This window comes from Anabrus simplex, chromosome 3 (assembly GCF_040414725.1).
Source record: "Anabrus simplex isolate iqAnaSimp1 chromosome 3, ASM4041472v1, whole genome shotgun sequence".
Taxonomy (NCBI): Eukaryota; Metazoa; Arthropoda; class Insecta; order Orthoptera; family Tettigoniidae; genus Anabrus; species Anabrus simplex.
The window spans coordinates 221,741,981-221,763,525 of NC_090267.1; positions in this window are offsets into that span (position 1 = coordinate 221,741,981).

Below are 21,545 nucleotides of genomic sequence, written 5' to 3' on the forward strand. Positions count from 1 at the left end.
AAGTTTTGTTTACGCATGATTCATGCTACTTTATAATGCGTGTGTACAGTAAAAGTAACAGGAAGCTGAGAGGGATAATGGAGTGGGCCTCCACCACTGCCAGCGGTGGGGAAAGTGGGCCCACTTCGCACAGTGGGGAAACCCTTGAAGCCATGCCTACTTAGCACTACCGTGCGCTACTGAATGAGAAAGACTGCGGTAAAAACTGTTTTCTTCCTATTTCAAGCAAACGGCACCTAATTATAACATACTATACTGTATAGAAAACAAAAGTATAAAACTATATATTTTATCAAACTAAAGCCTCTCATAGACCACAAATGGAAAAGAACAAGCATTGCAATCACAGTCCAAGTGTAATCATTACCATCCTTTCAACTGCTTAACTTCAGTGAAATATTTTCTAACTTTTGCTTCCTGAGTCTTTTCATTTTGCACTCTGAACAAGTGTCATAGTCGAATGTTGAAGTACAATAGACATATTAATAATTAATGTTATTGGCTTTATGTCCCACTAAGTATACTTTTATGGTTTTAGGAGACGCCAAGGTGCCGGATTTTTGTTCCGCAAGGGTTCTTTTACGTGCCAGTAAATCTACAAGGCTGGCGTATTTAGGCACCTTCAAATACCACCGGACTCAGCCAAGATCGAACCTGCCATGCTGGGGCCAGAAGGCCAGCGTCTCAACCGTCTGAGCCACTTAGCCTAATCAGATAGATGACTTTTCAGTAGAATATTTAGTCAAATCATCGAAGACAGATTCATGCAAAAAGTCCTTTAAAGTCCTTTAGTACTTACAGTGTCACTTAGCGTGTCTATTACCGAAGTTTTTCACCTCCCTTATCCTTTTCTCAGCTCGCTTGCACACACTTATTAAGTCTTTCGTTGGGAAAACTAAACCACCTCTATTCTTAATCCTAATTAGGTGACAGTTAACACTCCAATTTTCAACTTCTTTGAAACAAATAATGCATTGTTGACATATTATTTTCCGCTCAATCTGAAGCACAACAAAACCAGCGATGTGTTTCACAACCTCCTCGAGATAATTACGACTCGTCACAGTCTCTGCCTAATTCAGTGCTGTCGAAGCGTGGAGCCGAAGACTTTATTTCTTCGGCCGGGTACTTCTCCATTGTGAAAGTCAAAATAGGGATGACCTTTAAGGCTACGCAGTTCTATCCTCTCGGTGTATGGAGTTGTTTCTGAATAACTATTTTCTTGAAAGATTAAACGAACTGTTTAGCTGTAGGGTGGTTGTTGGGTCCAAATCGAGAAAAGAGGTTTAAAAAAGAAATTCAAATCTTAGCTCACTTTATAAAATGGCAGTTACTTGAGCAGTTGTTTCGAGATTATCAGATAATCATACACCTCAAAGTGCTGTGTATACAAATTCTAAAGCCAAAGAGAAAATCAATTTTTTCGACTACCGGAGCAAATAAAGAGTCCCAGACGTATCTCTCAGGTTACTGATGTAGACTTCACAGAGAGAAAAAAACTCTTATTTCTGTTGCGTTGCGTGAATTCATCGCCTGTTTAGAATACTGTGACATCCAGGTCGTTACCGACCTCTGAAATATTTTATAGTGTGTAGAATTTAAATTTGTATTTGTTATCATTTGATATGTTATAGGTGTATACATCTACATACACAGACGGACATAAATGTTCACATAGAGGCCCAAGAACCTATTAGTCAGTATGAAATAGACACGGTAGCAAAGTGCGTACGTTGTTCGGTTCATCATGAATTGAAACTATGCATTATGCATAGATACGCTAAAATACGTTCAGTGAAATCCTGATCAAACATGAAGTGATGAGAAAAATAAGGCCGTACAGTAGTGGTACGCCTGGACAAAAGTCTACATACACCGATGCAGGCTTTCAACAAAACAGAGTAATACGCATCAGTTCTGACTTTAATATTGAGAAGTGAACACAGTTACGAGACTTGTGTATATCAGAAGTGGATACCGGTGATTCACGGCGGAATGGGGAAAATTAGGAAGGAAACTACAATTGAAGAAAGATAAAGAATGGTAACTGTGCATGAAGAAGGCAAATGATACACCGAAATTGCATAAATCATTAAACGAAGCAGATACACAATGTGCAGTACCATTAAGAAGAACAAAACTTCAAAAACGTTGATAAATAAAGAGGGAAGTGGACGTCCCCGTAAGCTCACTCTGAGAGAAGAGAAGACGGTAATTAGGACAGTGCAAAAGACTCCGAAAATATCAACTTCCGAAATTGCAGCAGAATGTCAGGAGTATCATGGTAAACAGGTACATCCTAAGACCATTCGTAGAACTCTTCATAGAGCGGGATGTCGTGCCCGAAGTCCCGGGAGGAAGCCATTTATCAGCCGAGTAAACAAAACGAAGAGATTAGCATTTGCTCAAGAGTACATAATGAAGGATGACGACGACTGGATAAAAGTTGTTTTTTCAAATGAAAGCAAATTTTACATTTTTCACCATTATGGAAGAATTTCGGCGTGGAGGAAAATGACTACAGAGTATGAAACAGCCAACCTCTAGGCTACAGTTTAACACGGTGGTGAAGGTGTTATGGTGTGGGGGTGCATGACAGCTTGAGGAGTTGGGGACTTAGTGTTTATAGATGGAACAATGGACCAGTAGGTTTATTTGGATATTTTGATAAACAATTTACGACATAGTGCCCAAAAACTGGGTCTACAGGCTGACTACTACTTTCAGCAAGACAACGACCCGAAGCACACTGCTAATAATGTTCGTTATTGGATTGCTCTCCGATCTCCGTAGTGCACAAATCACTCATCCCAAACTTTTTTTTCTCGGCCGGGTGGCCCACATCTCTAATCGCAGCCCAGCCGAGCTCAAAAAAGCACAAATAGGCAGACGCCTAGTTGGCAGTCGCCTCCCCAATACCATGCCCTATGTACTCCTCCCCTGGGTAGATCTCTCTATCCCAGAGACAGAAATACAGCAAGCACTCAAAACGCAATATGCCCAAGTTGTAAAATCCTTTCGTGTAATAGATGGCCGAACGAGGAGAGCTTCAGAGCACATCTTACTACAAGTCATGACCGACCAAGAAGTGCACCGCCTAATACTGCAGGGAGTCAACCTGAGGAATTACAACTACGTGGTAATAACACCGCCACAAAACATCCTCGACCAACTTCAAGCCAAACCTGAATTAATTCCCATCTTCCATGAGCCTCCAATAAAGACAAAACCATTGCCACTCTCCCTCCCTATCACAACCACTACCACAACCATCATAACCACTACCAGCACCCATGCCACAACCATAACCACCACCAGCACACCCTGCCACTCCTTCCCGGTCATGACATCAACCCTTCCCCCCCCTCCCATCTACCAACCCCCCAGTCCACAGCAAACAACGTCCGAAATAACTCTGCAGGACTATACCGCTGACCACGTAACACCATCCGAACAAGAGTACTACACCGATCGAGCAACACCGACCGAGCAGCCACCATCTCCCATGTCCATCCACAGCTGTGTACTGCGTGGCATCAACCCGGACATCCCTACAAGAGCCATCATTCAGGAACTCCGCACTGCAGGCATCCCAGTGAAGAAGGCCATAAGGATCCGAAACAACCATGGCCCTACCTATATGGTCCGCCTGCAACTACCATCGGAACGAGATGTACAACAACTCATCAACAACGGAGCACAAATTTACGGCGAACATCACCGAGTGGGACCCTCCTTTTCACCACCCCCATCCACCCGCCAACCATCAGCCACTATACATCCCCGCCCCCGGCCACCCCCCACGCAAATCCCACCATATCACCAAGCTCTCCCACCTCTCCCTCACTCCAGCCCCTACCAGCCGCCCCCACCCTCACTGGATCTCCTCCACTTCCTCATCCTGTCTCTTCACAACTGTACCACCACTCTTCATCTCCTAACCTCACACCTGCTCCCAACCATGGCCATCCCACCATACCCACAGTCAAACCTAATCCCAAATCATATATACTAAAATTGTAACCCCTAGCATAACAGCATAACACCAAATTGTAAACCAAATGTAAATATGAAACACCATTGTATCTATTGTATCTCCAAATGTATATATGTATCACCATTGTAACACCATTGTATTTAACCTAATAAAAAGCACAAGAGCAGAGACTGCACACTTAGCCAAGAGGCCAAACTCCTTCACATCTCCAAATCCCAAAGCTACTACCCTTTTAACTTCAAACCCCCATCAAATCCCCAAACCCCGCCAAATCTCCTGGCCAGAGAGAAGGCGTAACCTTCTAGGTGGCCCGCCCCTCCCCTTCGGGGAGGGGAATGAAAACATCCCCCTTGGTCCTTGGTCCTTGGATTGCTTATATTACACCTCTTACGCTGAAAACCCCTCCCCAGGCCCCCGACCTTAATCCCATTGAACATCTAATGGATGAACTCGAACGACGAGACATGAAACACTAATATCTAGTAAAAACCAGCTGAAAGGATTGCTTCTACAAGAATGGAATACTATCGGTGAAGAAATCACAAGAAAATTAGTAGCTTCAATGCCTAACAGATTAGGAAGTGTTATTAACAGCTATGGAATGCACGCGCGTTACTAAACCGTACACAAATGGTGACAACTCTGTAGTTTAAGCTGTTGTGGGGACATTCATGTCCACCAATAAAAAGACTAGAAGATAATTTTTAGCAATGCAGTTCTTTCAAATTTGTGTATTCTGTAACTAAATATACAGTTATAAACGAAATATATTTCTAATAAATATATATTAAAAAAATAAACTACTATTTCCAATATATGCATATGTCAAATGTTTCCACTGCTGTGTGAACACTTAGGTCCGTCAGTGTATATAGGTATAATTATAGGGTTATTATTTGATCATTTTATATTGTCATTTCATTCCATTATATTGTACTGTAAATGTTAGCGAGAGCTGAAAATGAAGGTTTTATACAAGTAGTACATTGCAACATACGTGCTAATATTAACTTAACGATTTACTTGAGCGCTTACGACAACAGTAAGTGGTATTTACTCACCCCAAGCTAATTCTTGGAATTTCAAGACAGTAGCCAGTCAAGGCCGACTTTCCTTGTTTACTTCAATTTGAATTCGGCAACACTCCTTCAACCTGTTATCGTAGGACGCTACGTAAGAAGCGGGAAAGTTCGACCTATCAAGGAGAAGCTACTAGAATGGATTTGATGGAGGGATTGATTATGTAGGAGAGGGAGAGTAAACAATATGATTGGAACATAGATTATATCAACGGAAGAGTCCAGTACGTTGATAAATACGGGAAACTAAGGCCCCTCGGTCTCAGTTGGCATTAGTAATTCGAGAGTCTCACTTGGTATTGTAACTTAGATAGAGCCACATGATATCAGGTCAGTGAAGAGACTTATTTTGAACTGCGGTAGCAACGACTTATTGCATGCAGTACAGCGGCAGAGCTGTTATACTTTTATTTCTTGTACTTTGTACATTAACTAATAAACTACCAGTAGTCGAATTCTCCAGTCCGGAACGGACAACAGACCTATTGCGTCTCAATCAGGCATACATAAATTTTTATATCTAGAGAAAGCAATTTTTAATTTGGAAAAATTCTATCTTGGAACTTTCTCCACAGCATTTCACTGTTACCTAAATAATTTGTTTTCTTAGCCTTTAATTAATTCAGATTACATTAATTATCATTGTTCCTCAAGATAGTACTTAATGGTTAGTGTCCTATCACCCTACTCTTGATGGTCAGTAGGACTGATATCTGCTTTAGCCTATAGATATTGGTGTAATAGGGAGTGGTAATGTTAGAGAAGCCGTCTTTCAACTCGTGATCGACGCACGCAACAGGCAGACCAATACTAAAATGACGAGATGAGCAGCCCACATAAAGGAAGGCAACATCCACGGAACCAGTCCATATCAGAAGGATGTCCAAGTGATCGAGTCTACAATCGGTAAGCGTTTGATTAAATTGCAGCAAGCATTCACGGATTCAATCAAAGTTAATGAGTCACTTTTCGATCAGTAATCTTTCAGTCCTTGGTACAATATCAGCATTTCACTTTCACCTAAATAAATTGCTTTCTTTGCTTTGTAATTAATTCATATTACATTAATTATCCTTGTTCCTCAAGGTAGTACTTAATGGTTATTGTCCTATCACCCTACTTCTGGGATCATCTTGTGTCTCTCCTTTTAAATATAAATTTTGACCTAGAACCTTCAGTTCTGGTCTGGCGCCCAATCACTTTACAAGGGAGAACTAACGTTAATTTTGGAAGGGTAACCCCGGAACTATATAAATTAAAAATATTAATTTGAAGTATCAGAAACTGTGTTCTGTATTGTGGCGATTTATGGGCACGTCACAATTAATCAGACCTTTCAAGATAGTAATTGATAATATACGCTACATATTGTCACTTATCCATGGAGCAAGAGCGGGTCCACCACAATACTTTTGCAAAATACTCCGATAGTTCAAAATGTCGAACAAATTACACTGACTGACAGAGCAAATGCAACACCAAGAAGGAGTGGTTCGAAAGGGATGAAAGTTGGGGAAAAAACAGAGACGGTACGGACGAATAATTGATGTTTATTTCAAACCGATATGCAGGTTACACAATGCGCACGGCATCGACTCAGTAGGATGTAGGACCACCGCGAGCGGCGATGCACGCAGAAACACGTCGAGGTACAGAGTCAATAAGAGTGCGGATGGTGTCCTGAGGGATGGTTCTCCATTCTCTGTCAACCATTTGCCACAGTTGGTCGTCCGTACGAGGCTGGGGCAGAGTTTGCAAACGGCGTCCAATGAGATCCCACACGTGTTCGATTGGTGAGAGATCCGGAGAGTACGCTGGCCACGGAAGCATCTGTACACCTCGTAGAGCCTGTTGGGAGATGCGAGCAGTGTGTGGGCGGGCATTATCCTGCTGAAACAGAGCATTGGGCAGCCCCTGAATGTACGGGAGTGCCACCGGCCGCAGCACATGCTGCAAGTAGCGGTGGGCATTTAACGTGCCTTGAATACGCACTAGAGGTGACGTGGAATCATACGCAATAGCGCCCCAAACCATGATGCCGCGATGTCTAGCGGTAGGGCGCTCCACAGTTACTGCCGGATTTGACCTTTCTCCACGCCGACGCCACACTCGTCTGCGGTGACTATCACTGACAGAACAGAAGCGTGACTCATCGGAGAACACGACGTTCCGCCATTCCCTCATCCAAGTCGCTCTAGCCCGGCACCATGCCAGGCGTGCACGTCTATGCTGTGGAGTCAATGGTAGTCTTCTGAGCGGTCGCCGGGAGTGCAGGCCTCCTTCAACCAATCGACGGGAAATTGTTCTGGTCGATATTGGAACAGCCAGGGTGTCTTGCACATGCTGAAGAATGGCGGTTGACGTGGCGTGCGGGGCTGCCACCGCTTGGCGGCGGATGCGCCGATATTCGCGTGCTGACGTCACTCGGGCTGCGCCTGGACCCCTCGCACGTGCCACATGTCCCTGCGCCAACCATCTTCGCCACAGGCGCTGCACCATGGACACATCCCTATGGGTATCGGCTGCGATTTGACGAAGCGACCAACCTGCCCTTCTCAGCCCGATCACCATACCCCTCGTAAAGTCGTCTGTCTGCTGGAAATGCCTCCGTTGACGGCGGCCTGGCATTCTTAGCTATACACGTGTCCTGTGGCACACGATAACACGTTCTACAATGCCTGTCGGCTGAGAAATCACGGTACGAAGTGGGCCATTCGCCAACGCCGTGCCCCATTTATCGTTCGCTACGTGCGCAGCACAGCGGCGCATTTCACATCATGAGCATACCTCAGTGACGTCAGTCTACCCTGCAATTGGCATAAAGTTCTGACCACTCCTTCTTGGTGTTGCATTTGCTCTGTCAGTCAGTGTATTAAATAATTTAAGGAAAATGATAATAACCTCCACGTTCTTAAACCCTCCAGTATTTGCTTCTAGACAAAATTGCAGGGCATCTGTGACGGATGCACTGAGCAACTGAGCAGCAAGTTCTATATTTATCTTCTGCAGTTTGTAGTTGACGTGAGTTTCCCGCAGTTTATTAGCTAAATGCAGTCGTTCATCCTATTTTAGCTTCTGCAGAAGTTTCCGCGATTCCACGATATAATTTGTCCATCCTTGTCATACAGTATTTCCTTGTCACCCAGGGTATTTCGGACTACTTTAAGCGTAAGGCATGGATCTAGAAAAAAAGATCGGAGATTTTATCTCAGGATGAGGCAACATTACAATAAACGACCATGCTTGATATTGGCCTAACTGATTAGCCATGCTTATATTACTCACTGGCCCTTAACATGCTAGTGACATTTTAGTAAACTTAGCGTCATTCAAAATTCACAAGCAAGCGTAACTAATGAACACCGCTGTTCCTCGCTAAGTAACCAAGAGACACGCGCCAATGCATATTTATGGCAACAACCATAAAAATCGCAAGCTTCTCGTGCCACCTTTTTGTAATCACATTCTGCTACAGAACCAAAATCAACGTACCCTGTGGGATTTCGTCCGTGTTACTAAACACACTGCCCAGCTGACCTGTCATCAACAATCAGAAAACATAGGAGAGGAAAATCACCGTTCGACTTTACTTTCAAAAAGGAAAGTTCTTCCGCGCAGAATCACGGAGATGCTTCTACTTGGAATAGCTTACCAAGAGAGATGTTCAATAAATTTCCAATTTCTTTGCAATCATTTAAGAATCTGCCACCTGGGCGACTGCCCTAAATGCAGATCAGGATTGATTGATTGATTGATTGATTGATTGATTGATTGATTGATTGATTGATTGATTGATTGATTGATTGATTGATTGATTGATTGATTGATTGATTGATTGATTGATTGATTGATTGATTGATTGATTGATTGATTAAAGAGTTCTAGGGTGGGATAAGCAAGTATTGAACATCGTCCTGATGTAAGAATATGCCTTAGGGGAGTAGAAGTCTAATGTTAATATAAATGACCGTAGTTCACTTTGCCCTTATCGCACTATTTCACGAATTATTCCTTATAAAAGCCTGAAATATCGAGAAAATGAACAATGCACTTATTTGCAGTTAAGCTTTTTGACTTCAGTTCGTGAAAAAGGTTTTCATAATTGTCGACTTCTTTTTCATCCTAGCATTCCTTCTTTATACATTTTTAATGATCATTCTCGTACATGTCAATGAAGCCCTCATTTTCCTAATTATTATCAATTTCTCTTCTTTCTTTCGACACTGTGCATGTTAGAAGTTTTCTCCGTTTTCATCGTCTGGGGATCAATGCACTGAATAAACAAAAAAATTAAAAGGGGAGAATACCGAACTATGGTAGGAATATATAGTGTTCAAAGCTTTTCCTGCAATAAAACAGGAAATATTCCCACCTCTTGCACCTGAACAGTATTGACGGCACTTGTAGCTGCTTCCAACTTCACATTACTTGGCTCGAGTGTGTCAACATTCCTGGATCGTGGTTCCTTCCTTTTCTGCAAACCATTATTTTTTTAGAATGCCATGCAAGCGGAACAATGAAGCATATCAACCACTATCAAAAGATAAGTCCTCGAGTGAGGAACTGATGGCTGTTTAGCTGAAATGAAATGAGTCCTCCAGTTGCAAAACCCGATATGTCCATTTTTTCTCAAAATGAGTTATCACCGCCATTGTATGCAGCTCATCAAAATACACAATCCAGTACTATAATACGTGAGCAAAGGTCATTTAATCCATACGTTTATAGGTGACAAATAACGGAACTGCTGCAAAAGTCGTTATGTCCAGCGTGTGTTATGCAGCAAAGCTCGTTATGTCCCAGAACCCTGAAAGAGGATCATACTTACACGAACAAAATCACGCAACTGTGTGATAAGCGATTGTAGTGAAGCAAAAAAAGCATATTGAAGCATATTTTCTGCTAGTGTGTCAGTACCAGTGGAGGAAGGGTAAGAAAGAAAATCTCAACGACCTAAACACATTGCTGACCAAACATAACGGGAAATAGTGGCTAAGGAACGATGACCTCACATTCTACAAGACACTGTTTGACCAGCGACAAACTTTAAACCGTGAAATGCCAGACTATGATATTGATCTGGGAGATTTTGTTGAGGACAATAAGGGATTGTTAATATAACTGTACAGTATTAAAGAACTTATAAAACGTTTTGAATTAATGATGATTTCTCTATGTAATCATAAAATCAAATAGCGGGAATTAGATATCAAAATATTATATCCTAGCCTTAAAATTATTTCCATTCATGCTATTTTCTTAGTGTACTACGTTCAAACGTAGCTAATAAAACATGTTCACCATAAATCTGTATACTCTATTCCATATACTGCTGCACATACCTTTTTTTCTCCACAAAACTGCTGCAAAACTCGTTATGTCCAAACTTTTTTTTTTTGCAAAAATACATGGGTTCTATTAGTTATATTTTGTGGAAATTTTGCGGTATAACGAAGATGAACGCTTACTGTTTAATCACAAAATTTCAACCTCCTATCCTGTTGAATAACAAATGACAGTATTTTGCTCTTCCTGAAAAAATTGTTTGACTGCACATAACGGATTTTGGAACTGGACGACTCAAATGGCGTATGGCTTTTAGTTCCTGGAGTGTCCTAAGACATGTTCGGTTCGCCAGGTGCAGGTCTTTCGATCTGATACCTGTAGGCGACCTGCGCGTTGTGATGAGGATCATCATCATTATCTAAAGGTTTTGCCTTGTCGCTGCAACCAGTGATTTCTTCTCTCTGCGATCCTTTTCATCTCTCCATAACCTTGGCATCCCATCATCTCAACTACCTCTTCAATGATCTTCTTACGTGGTTTCCCTCTGCCTTTCTTTCCCATCGCCTTGCCTTCGAACAAGTTCTTTATGAAGCCATTATGGCTGATGAGGATCAAATGATTAAAATCACATACACCCAGCCCCCCGTACCAGCGAAATTAAACAAAGATGGTTAAAATTCTCGACCCTGCCGGGAATCGAACCTGGGACCCCTGTGACCAAAGGCCAGCACGCTAACCATATAGCCATGGAGCCGGACTGCTTAGCTGAGATATGCAGGGAATACATTCAAGGCGGCATGCTCTCTCAGTTTTGGCCCGGATAAGTGTGTATCATTCACTTGGTCGGGCCTAAAGTACTCCGTACAAATAAAGCTATTAACACCAGTTCCTCTTAACTGCCTTTGTCCACTGGGCTCGACGGTCTGGATTCTTAGGGAATCTACACCAATCCATATTTATTTTATTTATTTATTCGTATCAGAAGCAGTACATCATATAAATTATTAATTAAGAATGAGAAATAATTATATAGGCCTAACTGGTGAAAACATACTAGAGGTACATTCAAGTAACAATTATATCATATCGGACCAGAATTTGGCGAGATCTCGACGACTTTGTGTGGCCTTCACCAAATCTTGCATGGTGCAAACGAGAGGGCAGGAGTTGCAGTTAAGTAGGTGCGCCATGGTTTGTTCTTCTCCGCAGGCACAGAGGGTTGAATCTTCAGATAGACCCCACTTCTTCATATTGTCCTTAGATCGACCGACCCCAGACGGCAGCCTGTTCAGACTCTTCCATGTAGACCACGACTCTTCATAACCGGCTGGAAGAGTTTCAGATGGGTCCATCCATCCATTGAGTTGGAGGTTTCTGGATCTCCAGGAAGTTAGTCTTGATGATTGACGTGACTCCGAAAGCCACTCCTCGATTTCAATCGTTGTTGAGCAAGTGGATAATCATGTAACGGATGTGTTTGGTCAATGTCTACTTTAGATCTTTCATATTTGGCAGGCACTTCACGTCTGATATCTGGGGGAGCAATGCCAGCTAAGCAATATACCTTGTCAGGCAACCATTTATAAGCCGGCAAGTTTCATTTAAAGCAATATCTACCTGTTTGGGGGTGAAGCTGATTCCTGCTCGTGGTGCCCCTGCATAGGTAGTCGGAATTGAATTTCCGTTACTGAATTGAACGTCAGCATTCGAGATTAAAGTACTATCTGAAATGATTAATTCACAATCCATATTTAGAGACAATGACGTTCTCTCCATGAAAAAAATAAACTTGCGCGTCTACGTTTAATATGTATTAGCCTACGAGAAGGAAACTTTACCGATGAAAAGCAATGCCGGGTTTTCCGTTCATGTCATACACACCAGAAAAGCCCATGTCACAGCTAACTCACGAGGTGACCAGCACACACCGCACCGCAGATCCGTTGTGCTAACCAATATGGCCGCCAGTTTCAAGGAGGGGTCCCGTTTCACCTTGCTAAGGGCTACTGCATTATTATACTCATATCCCTGAGAAATAAGAAATAAGAAATAAGAAACCAATTCCTCGTACTGTAACGGTTCAAATCCCGTTACAAGATGATATCTGTATTTTTATTATTGTATGATTTTATCTGTATTTTATTATTATTATTATTATTATTATTATTATTATTATTATTATTATTATTATTATTATTATTATTATTATTATTATTATTATTATTATTATTATTATTATTATTATTATGTCAGTATTATTATTATGTTATCTGTGATATTGTTACTATTATTGTAATTATCAGTCTTATTTAATTCGATTTTGCAATTGCCTGTTGCTTGCAAGATTGTACTTAGATGTATGCATATATGCGTATGGGTAGAATAACACTCAATACCTGTACAGTGAGAACTGTTGTATATATCAGAGATTGGATGTGACGTTGGGACATTGTGCAAGATTAGTGGCGATTCTGCCAAGTCATCGCCAAGTCTTGGCTACGTCATCGTATTTATTTAGTATATGCGCTCAGAGAGTCGGCCGCCCCAGGGCTATTTCACCACTGTATGTAATATCTGTCGCGTAGGTGGGAGTATGTCATTGTTATTTCTGGAGATTACGTAGCTGTGTCAACCAACGTCTATATAAGGTGGGTGCATATTGTAGCGTCAGTCATTAGTTATACGGATGCAGTACAGTGAAGAAGTCTACTAGATCAAGAGAACGAGAGATGGTGAAGACTCAGTGAGCCATTAATTATTGGTCATTGAGAGAGTGAGACCAAAAAGTTGGTCGCTCACTCAGTTGAAGACACGGACCCAAGGGCTTACCATGAAGTCAGAGAGGGCAACCCTGGACCTGCCAAGAGGTCATACCATATTGACTTACAAAGAAGTCAGATGATATGGAGAAGAAGCAGTCACAAGGATGTATCACCAAGTTAGGCGTGACACATCTACAGTAAACACCAGATCAAAGGAATACGTCGTAATTACACTAAAAGTGTTGAAGGTACACTCAAGTGAATCAGTGAGGGAAATATTTCGTATAAATTGTTAAATGTCCGGTCAAGAAGAATTCAAATTCATGCCTAGTTTCTTTCAGTTGCAATGTCATAATTTCATATTCTCATCTGTTTTATCGCAACAAGACTCACTATTTTTTGATATATTATTTAAAGAATATATATTGTTCTATCAAACGAATTCATAGTTTCATTTCTTTGACAGTAAATTATCTTAACCTAAAAATTAATGGGGAAACCGAACGCCAATCTCCTTTTGCCAGAACTTATATGGTATGTTGTCAAAAGTAAGCTTATTACCCCACCCCCTAGAGATAGTCAAGAGTCTCATTCTATTATTGCTGTACTGAGTGACAGCTGGCGCCCTTCAAATAACGTTTGTGTAAGTAAGCAGGTAACAAGTAAGTGTGAGTACAAGGTTCGACGAGTGTGTATTTTATTTAATGAATGTTAATTTTCGTAATTTCCATTTTAAATGCAGATATTCAGATTTTCAAGTTTAATCCAGATTGATATATGTTTGTAAATTTAGTCAGCGAGTTAGGAAACTCACAGTACAGGTCACAAGTTGTCAGGTAGAGCGATACACATTTCTCCGAACTTGTACAAGCGCATGCTCGCACATAGCGCAAGGGTTCACAAGTGCACTCGTGGACTCAATGTCTACGTAAACATGTTCCATCCGACAATTTGTTTTAGGTATTTTACTGAGATTTGTAAATAATTACGATGGGTTACCACTTGAATACGGTATTGTTGTTCATGCATAATATTTAGGTTACTTTCTGTACTTCTTTACCTTGGTTTTTTTTTCTTGTGTCTGAATCTGGATATGTAGATGTTTGCAACATGTAACATTCTTGACTGTAATTACTATTGTACTGCATGTGTTTTAATTTGTTTAAAATAACTGAGTAAGATTCAATAACGTCCGCCTCTGTGGTGTAGTGGTTAGCGTGATTAGCTGCCACCCCCGGAGGCCCGGGTTCGATTCCCGGCTCTGCCACGAAATTTGAAAAGTGGTACGAGGGCTGGAACGGGGTCCACTCAGCCTCGGGAGGTCAACTGAGTAGAGGTGGGTTCGATTCCCACCTCAGCCATCCTGGAAGTGGTTTTCCGTGGTTTCCCACTTCTCCTCCAGGCGAATGCCGGGATGGTACCTAACTTAAGGCCACGGCCGCTTCCTTCCCTCTTCCTTGCCTATCCCTTCCAAACTTCCCATCCCTCCACAAGGCCCCTGTTCAGCATAGCAGGTGAGGCCGCCTGGGCGAGGTACTGGTCATACTCCCCAGTTGTATCCCCCGACCAAGAGTCTGAAGCTCCAGGACACTGCCCTTGAGGCGGTAGAGGTGGGATCCCTCGCTAAGTCCGAGGGAAAAACCGAACCTGGAGGGTAAACAGATGATGATGATGATGATGAAGATTCAATAACAAAATTTGAATTGAAAATACACTAAGAATCTTAGTTTCAATAGATGCTGTTATACTCCAAAGCTTATTTTACATTGAAAATTTCGCTAATAATGTTCAATGCATTTAACAACGCTTTTGTATTTCTGCGGTCAGTACGTGCAATTACATTTAGAAATGTTTTAATTAAATTATTAGTGCGTCTTGTTAGGTATTCGTCTTCAATGTCCAGGTGTAGAAAGAGAGCTGTAAGATTATGAATATACGTAGGTAATTGTCACCTGATTCATAAAATTGTTTTACGTGTTTAATTGGTGGTATTTTGGAATGTAGAGGTATTTACTGTAAAATGTATTATCATGTTAATCATTTCCAAACTCGTAAAGATGTGCTCCATGAACTCACGTGTTATATAAAATGAAGTGAATATATTAATATTGTAGAAAGCGTTCTGATTCACAACCATAATAGTCCAGACTTACAGAAAATAAATAAACAAAAGCTTAGCAATAATTTAAATAGAAGAGCATCGAAACTATTACACAGCGAATTAAAACAATGTAACAGGCATCCTATAACATGGCAGAATCTCATGAAAATGAACATACGCAATGCAAACGCTCGCCACAGAAACACATGCTGTATGGTACTGCAAGAAATGAAAATAGTCACCAACAACTGCGAGCTTTTCCTGATGATAAATGATCGTGTAACGTATATAATTAGCTCTTAACTACAACTACAAAGTTAACCATTCTTTGTGGAAGGCATACATGTAGATGGAATATTTAAAAGCTGTGTGGCTCAGACGGTTAAGGCGCTTGCCTTCTGATCCCAACTTGGCAGGTTGGATCCTGGCTCAATCTGGTGGTACTTGAAGTTGCTCAGATACGTCAGCCTCGTGCCAGTAGATTTACTGACACATAAATGAACTTCTGTGGGACTAAATCCCTGCACCTCGGCGTCTCCGAAAATCGTAAAAGTAGTTAGTGGAATGTAAAGCCAATATTATTATCTTCTAAAAGCTTTCCCAGTTCTATACACAATTTTTTATTATTGCACTAGCAAATGATGATTGCGTGCCACATGCATTTTATCTGCTGTCAAATAAGGCAACTGAAACCTATATAACAGGGCCTATCAGAGTGTGCACGGTGCAAAAGACGATTTCGCTTGGTTGACCAGAGTGCAAACCCCCCACTCCTCGATTTGGAGCAATAGCACTGTCCCTGTCACTGTCACTGTCTTTCTTCACGCCTGTCTCGCTCGCTCAGCCTGTCTCCCTCTTCCTCACTTGCTCCGTAGCGCTCCAAATCCGATCCAAGTTGAGCCGACTTGCGCTGAGCTTAGCCGAGTAGCCCAGAGACGAAGCGTTGGTCCGAGCCGGCCCGAGTGGGACCGATGCACTCTGCACAGGAATTCTGCGCGTCAATTTGCACGCGTGAATTTTTGGGCGTTTGAGAGGCCCTGATATATAAAGTATTACGTCATATTGTAAACCAATGTGCAATACTCGGCTTAACATTTTCACCTGAAGTGATTTTTGTAGACTATGAAGCAGCTTTTCACACGGCCACAACGATTGTTTGGCCTTCAGTTGTAATAAAACGATGGCACAAAATACGAACCCTTGGTCTATCCAAGGAATATTTGAACTCAGAAAAAGGTAAAATGTTATAACATGTCCTTGGACTTCACGTTTTAATCCGAAAATGACGTACAAGACTGCTTTGTCGAAGATCTGATGGCTGTACAACCAGGAGAGACAAAAATACAAGAGATCAGTGACTGTATCCTGGAGACATACATTGTGGCAGATTCCATGTTTCCCCCGGATATTTGAGCTGATTTCAAAGCTAACACAAACCAAACAACATATAGGCCCAGCTGTGAATCTTTCCATGCCAAATTGAACGGTTTGTTTTACACTTCGCATCCAGACAGATAGGCCTTCGTTGACATTCTGGCCGACATTCAGTCAGACGTGTATATTCAATTACAAAGTATAGGAACAAGGAGAAACAAAATAATGGAAAAAATAATTGAGGGAACAGATGATAAACTTGAGTAACAAGGACATACCAAGATTTGACTTTATGAAAACCGTTTCTTCTAAATTTATACCTGTATGTCAAAAATATTCACAGTCGCCAATACGAAGCACTTTATTTTGTGAAAACTTTGGGGCGCTATCTACGCTTATCAAGACAAAATTCTTAACCACACCAACCTGCTAAATGATTACAAAGTCCCAAGTCTGCACGAAGTGGGAGGAATAAATATTGTCACGTAACGTTGCATAACCGGGTCGAGTTGGATTACAGGATTACCAGGCGCGACTCAATTTACCTATCACGAAAATTGAGGAGGGAATCAACTTACTTCGAAACATTCAAATGGGACTCAACTTACCAAATTCTCTCTCTCAAAGAGAGAGAAAACCGGTGTCGTTACATAGCATACTCCTATCGAATAACACCAAGAGGCCTGCTTAAGTCTTAACGTCCCCATCCGACGGACGAAACACCATCTGCATTGTCATATACCCTCACTCCTTATGAACAACGTGGAGAGGTTAGGAATTGAACCCGGGGTTTTGGTGCGCAATTCAGTGATTGGAAATTGCATACCAACACCTCTCCCACCTTGTCGGCCAACATTCTGACAGTGACATTTTTCCACCAACGGGACGCGAACTGGTAAACCACAAAGACGATGTTGGCCACCAAGCGGAAAATAATAATATTGTTAATAAGAATAAGAATAAATGGTGTTGATTTTACGCTCCACTAACTAGTTTCACGGCTTTCAGAGACGCTGAGGTGTCAGGTGTTTGCCCGCTAGGAGTTATGTTACGTGCCAGTAACTCTACCGACAGGAAGCCGGTATCGAATGAGCCATCCGGGGTCTCAGAAGACCACCACTTCTACCATCTAAGCCACGCAGCCCTACAGCACTTCTTTTTTTTTTTTTTTTTTTTTTTTTTTTTTTTTTTTTTTTTTTGATGCAAGCTCATAGCCGCACGGACAACTCGCCCTACAGCACTGAAAACATACGAGTAGATACTCTAATAAACATAAATGCGTATCCTGACTAGTACTTAAATGCATACAACATTTATACACAAAATACTATACCTAGGTACAATATTCGATGGCAATTTGTATATTTCAGGATATTTTGCCCTTAATACTTCATAAGGGAAGGTCGTGAGACAGCACGTTATTATTGATGGTTTGAATGAAATACAGCCTGCACGCCATTTTACTAATCCCATTATGGCGTCGTGTTTTGAATATACTGATTTAGTTTCAATCATCAGAAGCCTCTGTAGGTACAATCATATCACCAAGTGAGCTTCGAGACTAAGCAATTAACTGTCAATGAAGTGAAGGGCCGAAATATGGTAAATAACCTAAAACAGACGGGGAACTGCAAAATTATGGGAATAGAATTACCGTCACATGATTTAAGTTAGGTTTATCGGAGCATTTTGCACATCAAATTGTAATTTGATTTCAGAATGTCCGTCATGATCGTCCTTGTTGGTTTATGACGGACTGAATTGTTGACTAACGTGATGAGCCGCGGCATGTGAGTGTTAATCGGTGAAAGGAGAATGAGTGGCGGTGTCACACAGCACAACGCGCCCAATTCCCCAACTTTAACGATGCTGGTAATCTATTTACACACGGAATTTGGGTTAATAATAAGTGATCTAATATCGTATCACTCCACCTACAGGTTTACAACTGGGGAGATGTATGTACTGTATAGAGCGAGTACAAGTGCCCCCTCAATACTGCATTCGATGCACGTGTCCAAACCACCTCACCATTGAAGATCCTGTGTACTCTTTCCAGTTCAAATAAAACCCCATGGCGCAACAGCCCCGAAGGGCCAAGGCCTACCAAGCGACTGCTGCTCAGCCCGAAAACCTGCAGATTACGAGGTGTCGTGTGGTCAGCACGACGGATCCTCTCAGCCGATATTCATTGCTTTCTAGACCTGGGCCGTCATCTCACCGTCAGATAGTTCCTCAATTGTAATCACGTAGGTTGAGTGAACCTCGAACCAGCCCTGAGATTCAGGTAAAAATCCCTGACCTGGCCGGAAATCGAACCCGGAGCCTCCGGGTAAGAGGCAGGCACGCTACCCCTACACCGCAAGGCCGGCGTTCAAACACAGTAGTCCTAATAATTTCAACCTTTTAGTCTGTCTCCAAGTGATGAACTACGAAATTAATTGGGCCGGAGATCAACATAAAAATACAATAATACTAACGTAAATAAATAAATGAATACTGGATTAAAGCCACTATGTTTATTTAATGAAGCCGAGCTTTCAGCCAAATTGCATTGGCCTTCATCAGGGCATGTTAAGTTCTGCTCCCGACAGTGAGCAAAGAAATTACAAGAAACGTGGCTTACAAACAAACCACTCTCCTGTTAGCTGGTTGGTTTGACTGCTGCTAAGTTATTCATCGAACCTTTTTTCCTGGTCTTTATTTGATCCTAATCTACAATCCAATCATATACGTTTATATAAATATATTTATACCAGCTGTACTAGGGCCTACTCGTCGTTGAAGGCACAATCACTTGGCATGTGCATGACGTTTTTGTTCACTCCTCATATAGTTCCCCTGACTGTGAAGCACATAAACTCTCCCTGTCAGCGACTTGTTGTGACATAATCGCTTCCTTGCTCTCTGTGACTCTTTGCATTTTCATATTCATTTCCTTTCTCCATTACTGCTGATATTCATTTGATTTCTTCCTTCCGGTATAAAAGAAAGCCAAGAACCTGGTTAATATTTAAAAAATACTGGCATGTGCAAAGCCTTACTTAAAACGTTCCCGAAACTACCTCCATAGCAACTCTCTTTACATTCTTTAGGGTTAGTTACCGGCTCTTGGACTTAAACTTTCACACGACTGCCACTGATATCTTGCGTGTTTTGCTCTGAATCGAAAATGAATACAGAATGAAAATTCTAAATGAAAGTTTGTAGTGAGCTATATTCGTGTACAACTAACAGTTTAATTTCGTGTGGCTATTTCTAGCCGAGTGCAGCCCTTGTAAGGCAGACCCTCCGATGAGAGTGGGCGGCATCTGCCACGTGTAGGTAACTGCGTGTTATTGTGGTGGAGGATAGTGTTATGTGTGGTGTGTGAGTTGCAGGGATGTTGGGGACAGCACAAACACCCAGCCCCCGGGCCAATGGAATTAACCAATTAAGGTTAAAATCCCCGACCCGGCCGGGAATCGAACCCGGGACCCTCTGAACCGAAGGCCAGTACGCTGACAATTCAGCCAACGAGTCGGACAACTAACAGTAAGACAGATACATATAGTTTTATGCTTCAGGGCCGTCTGTTTATTTGTTTGTTTGTTTGTTTGTTTGTTTGTTTGTTCCTGCTGAAGTTTTGTGAACAACTTATACTAAGATCCTACTCGATCGTTTTATAAATTGAAGCACTAAGTTTCATTAAAATCCACCCAACCCATCTTTCCCTTGATAATGTAAGATATACAGACAAATATTAAACTGAACTCAACATAGGTCATTACAATGACGTTAGTATTCTTGTCAAAATACAGTATTAACCGACTGGAATGTTTCGGTTGAAAGCAATGCTATCATATGTTCGATTAAATGAAAATACGGCACAGTTTATCCATTTTCACGAACAGTACTACGCTGGCGTTCTAACAATGTCAAGTTCCAGAGTTGGAATGACCTGACGACAGGCAGCGGTGAACACTGATCTTCCGTTCATTGTGTACACTCCCAATTCCTATCAGTGGCTCATAGCAGGGATTGAATAGAGGGAATACCGGGATGAACCTGCATATCACGTCAGAGTGGCTACCAGAACATTTACCAGGTGTATGCATAAGTCTTTTCCGGTTTCACTAAGAGATGGTGCCAGCGAACAGTACGCAGCGTATGAATTTGACACATACGTTAGTTTGTTCGTCTGACGTTAACCTACCAACACACACAAGTTGAGTCCGTCAAACACTAGCGTCCATGTTGTATCGTTCAGTGATCTTGTCGACGTTTGTGCCTGAAAAAGAACATTTGCGGCGCGCATTGCTTTTCTTATTTAATCAACAGCAAATGGCTGTGGAAAGTCATTTATTTTGCTGGTAGAAACAGAAGTTGAACACGCTTCATCGATTAGAACAATTTAAACGTGGTGATTTCAATGTGTGTGCGCTCTGGTGGACCACAAACGTGCGAAGACTCTTGAAGCACAACCCTATCGCCAACAGATGATTAAGGTAAATCACGCACTGATTGAAAGACGACGGAAATGGGCCAGAAGACATGGCAAAGTGATTTTGTTACACGACAATGCACCGTCTCACACAGCAAAACTAGTGAAAGACAACTTGAAATCGCTCGGATGGGACATCCTTCCGCACCCGCCCTACTGCCCCGACCTGGCGCCATCTGACTATCACCTTTCCGCATCAATGGGACACGCGCTCGCAGAGCAGCACTTCAGCAATATGAACCAGATGAATGGCATGATTTAAAGGAAATAATATTACCTAACTCCCCAGGTACTTCGCGGAGGCTGTTCTACTCGGGTACTGCTGACACGGGGCCTGGGTGTAGGGTAAGATGGAGCATTTTCGATTTAAATTTAATTAATCGTACACACACTCTTCATTTGCAGTACTATAAATATTCTTTCACATTGACAATAAAGTAGCCACCTTAAACGATAGCATTTA